Source organism: Haliotis cracherodii, unplaced genomic scaffold (assembly GCF_022045235.1).
Source record: "Haliotis cracherodii isolate W230 unplaced genomic scaffold, xgHalCrac1.p SCAF_10, whole genome shotgun sequence".
Classification (NCBI taxonomy): domain Eukaryota; kingdom Metazoa; phylum Mollusca; class Gastropoda; order Lepetellida; family Haliotidae; genus Haliotis; species Haliotis cracherodii.
In genome coordinates, this window is record NW_027266265.1 from 53096862 (window position 1) to 53103846 (window position 6985).

Genomic DNA, 6985 nt, shown 5'->3' on the forward strand with positions numbered 1-6985 from the left:
GGCGGGGGAATATATGGTTAAAGCGCTCGCTCATCTCTCACGTCGAAAATATTTTGGATGGCATGTAATTTCTGTACGACCGTTTCGACTTCATATTATTGAGTTTTCGAATGTACGACCATTTTACATATACAGTAAACTACGGTTATAACGAACACGCTTATAACGAACTGACGGATATAACGAACTCATTTTTTGGGTCCCGACTATTTGCTGTAGTTATGCTGTATAAATGCTTATAACGAACTACGGTTATAACGAACTAATATCGGTAGTCCCTTTGAGTTCGTTATAACCGTACTTTACTGTTTATCTTCTTCATATTATCCAGTTTTCGAATGTACGACCATTTAACATATATGTCGTCTTCATGGTATCCAGTTTTCGATTGCACAAACCTTTCACACCTATTTCGTCTTCATAGTACCAAGTTTTTAAATTAACGACCATTTCCCATATATTTCGTCTTCTTATTCTCCAGTTTTCGATTTTACAACCATATTCCATACATTTCTTCTTTCTTCACATTATCCAGTTTTCGATTGTACAATTTCTCATTTATATTTCGTCTTCATATTCTCCAAAATTTCAATTGTACGACCATTCAATTTTCCCTGTATATTCTGCAGCATGTCCAACGTAGGACCATTTCAAAGCTATTTATCCTGAAATCCTGTGCAAGAAAGGTTTACGTTGTTTAGGCAAGCTTACAGTTGACAAGAGGGAAAAATGGCCTTGAGCTTCATTTATTTCTACTGGAGTCTTCTGGGTTATACATTGTTAGGCTAGACGCGTAGTTAACAGGTAAGGGAGGTATTTACTGCTAACTGGATCTACCCATGTTTCTGGAGTTACTTATGCCGGCCGTATATCATTAAGGTTGCTCTGTGGAATGGTATATTTGGGATGAGGTGATGAATGATGTTTGAAGTCGGAGATAGAAAGTTGCAGGTTTATCACGGCTGTAAGTCAAGTCCGGACCAACAAAATCAAAGATTGATAGCGTGAACAACGATCCAACGAAACCCCGGAGAACCAGCAGGGTCAGAACATAAAGCTGTCCCGAGATTGTATATTATAAATGAAATGCCAACAAAACAGCCTATAAAAGAGTCAAGTTTTAACTTATGTGCTTTGCCCCCAAGACAACGCATTAAGACGTAAGATTGCCGTCAGCAATATCCCAGTATGACACAAATTGAATCTTGGCCAGTAAAACATGCGGTTGATATAATGAGCACCGTACAACCCCTTGTGGGTACTATGATACGCTGTTTCTAGGATCGTCAGCACCATACCCGTGCCCGTCGCTTTCATCAAAGTGGTGAACGTCTGAAACCTGCTCCACTTCGGGATTTTCTTCCACATCATACTGATAGCTAGTAATATGACTGAAATACTGTACAAAGCGGCGCTAAAGCTAAACTCGCTCGCTCGCTCGCTTACTCACTCACTCACTCACTCTCACGACAAACTGGAGCCCAAGCCTAGGACCAGAGGAGAGATACGTGTGTTTGCATGCAATATAGCTACATTTCATTGATTCGAATAAATAAATACCCAGGGTATAAGAAGATCATAATCTGTACAGTCCTCTGAAGCTAAATGCACATCCGATGCAGGAGTAATGATTGGCTGCGTCAAGGCGTGGCGTATTTGACAGTACATCTCTGTATTTGTTTATTCTACCCATGGATGTTTGATATACGTGATATTCCTGGATTTGAAATCCCAATAGCTCCTCTATGTGACCAAGGGTAGATGAAAACAGGGTGCTGAGTGTTTTTATTACCGATTCGGGAGGGTGTTTTTCTTTGGTGTATATAGCAACCGCTATTTACGCATCTAGAGAAGACAGGTCTTTAAAGGGGGACTTTTCTGTAACGTTCTAGACATCATCATCATCATCGTCGTCGTCTTCATCATCATCATCATCATCATCATATTTCGAATGTCATGCTTGCATCCCAAGTACCAAGTGGTCCGACTCCCCTTCGTTCTTGGTGCCTAAGATTTGGTACCTCCCGGGTTTGCTGTCAGGAATACAGCCCTTCTGACAATATTGGTAATGCAGAAAGCTACAGTGTTGGGGAGTCTTCACATTCCACGAAAAGTTCTTGGTGGATTTGACAAGGCAGTGCTTCCAGGGAGAAGTCCCATTCGCTGTCTGGGCTGCGTGCAGAGGGGGCATGAGCCCTGAGCTGATGATGAGCCTAACCAACCTGACTGTGAAAATTAAAAATATATAAATACATATTATAATAAGCCCATTTATGACGCACCAAGTTCCACTCCTAGTAAATGCTCATTGCACAACATTATTATTACCCTTTGTCAACGGATCAGTGTGCACTCGATTTTCATTCTCGGCTCCCTGGGGAGTATACATCAAAGCTGCACGTGAAGCTATCACATAACCAGTGTCACTGGCACTGTTAGCTTGATATTCATCTTACAATTAAGCAGGTACTCCAGGGCCCACTTGCACAAAGCGATCTTAGCGCTAAGATGATCGAAACTCACATTCTTTAACATTGGCTTACAATAGTCGTAGCACTAAGACCGATTTGTGTAAGTGAGCCCAAGCAGTGGTTGAGGAACTTGAATCAAATTCGCTGGTTCATCCTCATTCGTGACCAACTCGTGTTATTCCGGGACAAGCCGAATAACGACTCGTGTCCCACTCGTGGCCATTTTAGCGACCGGATTCCGTCTTAGCGCAAACGGGCATACCTAAAACAATTGTCAACTCGTTGCGTAATGTTTCACATACATGTCCCCATATATTATATATATTTCAGATACAATTAAAAGCACATCGGGACATACGGATTTATACAATATGATTGACCACATTTAACTGTGTCTTGGGTATATTTTTAGATGCAAGACATATGTAAAATCATAAATTGTTTCTGAGGGATTCTTTGACGAAGAACTTGAAATCATACGCGCATTCTGATTGGTTTGTCGTATTTTCGCACATCACATTCATCGATAGGGGGACGAGTCTTCTTGCAGGTTACGGAAAGGGGCGAGTGGTGACGAATGGTTCATCCTGTTCGCCCGAGACATTCGTCACCACTCGCCCCTTTCCGTAACCTGCAAGAAGACTCGTCCCCCTATTGATGAATGTGATGTGCGAAAATACGACAAACCAATCAGAATGCGCGTATGATTTCAAGTTCTTCGTCAAAGAATCCCTCAGAAACAATTTATGTCCCGATGTGCTTTTAATTGTATCTGAAATATATATAATATATGGGGACATGTATGTGAAACATTACGCAACGAGTTGACAATTGTTTTAGGTATGCCCGTTTGCGCTAAGACGGAATCCGGTCGCAAAAATGGCCACGAGAGGGGCACGAGTCGTTATTCGGCTTGTCCCGGAATAACACGAGTTGGTCACGAATGCGCCCGAGACTCTTTTGGACACAAAGTCATATTCCACGTCACTAGAAAGATCACTAGATGATACAAAATACACGTATATCTTTTGAAAGAACGATACGACAAACATATATTATAAAAAAATAATATTTATTATGCCGCAACAATGTATACATCGCATCAAAATATGATGGAGCAGTCATGGATCAATCGTTGGCGAAACCCCATTTACAAGTTGTTCGAGAAGGGAGCTAACTCCGCTGCCAAATCGTCGGGGCAAGGTGGGCACACACGGGAACTTCCGGAGACATCACATCAACTCATTCATTCCGCACCACTCGGCTCTTTCCGTAACCTGTAAGACGTTTGGTTTGTTGGTGCGAGTTGCTCGCGACTGCAATTCATTGTGATTTGTCAACACGTGTATATATACTGATAGTAACAAGTTAAGCACAATGAAATGGCCTCGTCGTGGAGAGAGTGAGTGTATGATGATTTCAAACACAGTATGTATTAAAGCTACATCACGATGCCCCGTAATATGATCGAGGTTTGACCAATAGTCTGATATTACCATGAACCGGCCAGCAACAGGGCAATGGGGCTTAATATTTCAAACAGTCAATATTCACATCTATATACAACAGTCAATATACACGATCACGCCGATCTATATAATCGTTATACATCTTGAGTTCATTGTCTTCAGTGGACATAACAACCACTTCTATTGATAAACCAGTCCACTTCGCCTTCCAAATCAAGAGAATCAAAGAAGTGAGCATTCGATATACGGTCAATATATCACTCACATCATTATAGGTCATCATTGGCCTTCGACCGCCGCTGAGACATTAACATCTGCATAGAGAAAAGATCAACACGTTTTCTTCAATATGCGGGTCTTATTCCATAATTCAAATGAAATATTAATCAGATCCACTTGATATCATCACAACTACAAATATTGTTAATCAAGAAATGTACAACTGCACGTCATCACGACCCCCACATATTTAATAGAAAACCACATTTAATGTCCAAAACTGCATGCATGTGCGTGGTGGAGGTCATTCATCCGGGGTTCGACCTTCTGCACTCACTCACTCACTCACTCACTCTCTCACACACACACACACACTCACTCACTCACTCACTCACTCATTGGATGTCACTATATTCGCGAACACATGGTGTCATTACTGATTTTCAAGGAGCGGTCGGGTAGCCTAGTGGTTAAAGCGTTCGCTCGTCACGCCGAAGACCCGGGTTCGACTCCCGACATGGGTACATTGTGTGAAGCCCATTTCTGGTGTCCCCCGCCGTGATATTGCTGGAATATTGCTAAAAGCGGCGTAAAACCACACTCTATCACAATCAATACTGATTTTCAGTGATCCATTAATATTCATTCCGTCACAATAAAGCCCAATGGAATCTACGTCGGTAGAAAATTGACACTGAATACACTCCGGCGCTGACGTTTTGAATTCGATTGTACCAACTTTGAATTCCATGCATGGGCAATGTTTGTTGTGTGGAAAAGGCTTCACGGGTCATCATAATGGACTAGTAAACAGTGTTACTATAGAAATAGGGTCATTATTTCTTCATAACACCCGGAGGGAGGGATAAATACAACAGAGCCGGAGTTTCAGTGACTCGCTATATATAGAAAATAACAATGGCGACCGCAATGTATTCACTCTCTGTAGATCATACTCCGAGACCTTGTCAATAGTAAGATAGCGGTGGTCATCGCACTGATATAACCCGTGGCTCTGTTCAACAGACCTTTTCCGTAGATATGGCAACATGGTTTAACGTTATCACTAGATGTATTACGAATTAAATGCCGATGTTCGGCAATATTTGAAAAGGCAGCTATAGCAAACCTTATACCAACATTACTTGTCACGAGTCTCTCTCTATATTTTTTCAACTATAAAATGATTTGCATAAATGTCAAAGGAGGATATGCATGTAGGTAATAATGTTCATAATTTGATATCTTACGCGGGTCCGACACACTTGGGAGATTAAGCTTAATCAGTCAAATCAGCTCTGACTAAAGAAAGTCATTTACCAAAGACAAACAAGATCCGGGGTAGAATAGGTCTTCAGCAACCCATGCTTGCCATAAAGCGCGACTATGCTTGTCGTAAGAGTCGACTAACGGAATCGGGTGGTCAGGCTCTCTGACTTGGTTGATGAATGTCATCGTTTCCTAATTGCTTGGATCGAATATTGGAGTGCGGCGTTAAACAGTAAACAAACAAAGGCAAACAGCTGTAATTAGCGATAAAGAAACAGACATCGTTTAAAGTTTCTCCCTATCATCACAATGTCCTTTTTGCCGATGAAAGTGAAAACCGTAAACCCCCGAATAAACGTTCTGTGAAAGGTTTTGTTCCATGAAAACTTGGGAAACATTGAGAAGAGGCAGTTGAAAATAATGTTAGAATAGAACGACAACGCTAGAGAATAATCTATCTAGGTTAACTGCCGAAAATATTCCATTTGGTGTAAAAAGCAAAATATTTGTGAAAACTGTATAAATGAATCACTGAAAATCACCTGGTGTCCCGCTCTACCGGTAGCACCCGCCACTCACAATTTGACTAAAAAAAGTAAGTGATTGTTGCCTAAAGCCACACAGGAGTAACCTGATATACGACGGTATTTGAATATAGCACCAAGGCACTGTAGCTCACCATGTACATTCAAAGTGTACTGAATATTATAATGTGTGAGCCATCAAGTAAGGAGATCGCCGTGAACATCCGGGTTAGAATAGGTCTTCAGCAAGCCATGCTTGCTGTAAAAGCCGACTATGCTGTGTAAGAGGTGACTAACGGGATCGGGTGGTCAGGCTGCTGACTTGGTTGATGCATGTCATCGTATCCCAACTGCGTGGATCGATGCTCATGATGTCAATCACTGGATTGTCTGGCCCAGACTCGATTATTTCCACAGACCGCCGTCATATAGTTGGAATATTGCTTAGTGCGGCGTTTAACAACAAACAAACAAACACTATTTTGATAGTGATTCATAAACACATGCTTATGATATCGTCGGTCTCGAACAATGGACTTTCTTTATAATTACGGAAGTGGTTTTGTGGCTGTATATTTGTAATGTCTTTTTATATGAGATGATATCAATGTAAAAATGGGGCGGTCGGGTAGCCTAGTGGTTAAAGCGTTCTCCCGTCACGCCGCGGATACAATGTGTGAAGCCCTTTTCCGTGTGATATTGCTGGAATATTGCTAAAAGCGGCGTAAAATCATACTCATTCACTATAAAGTAAAATAAAAATCATTAACATCGTATTGTTATCATTAATGGAAACTATCTACGTATTTTGGTACAGCAGGGTTTTTTTATTTTAATTTAAATGCAATCATTATATCTGAATTTCATTATGACCAAATCAATTTGTATGACCAAATCTGAATATTGACTTTCAGCTACCTAGACCTTGTGGTGTATGCAAAGCATTTTAAAGATTCTGCTCAATTTAAGTTGTTTTCGCATTTTCCTAAAGAGTACATACTTTTTTTGTTTTAATGCCACAAACAAATCTAAA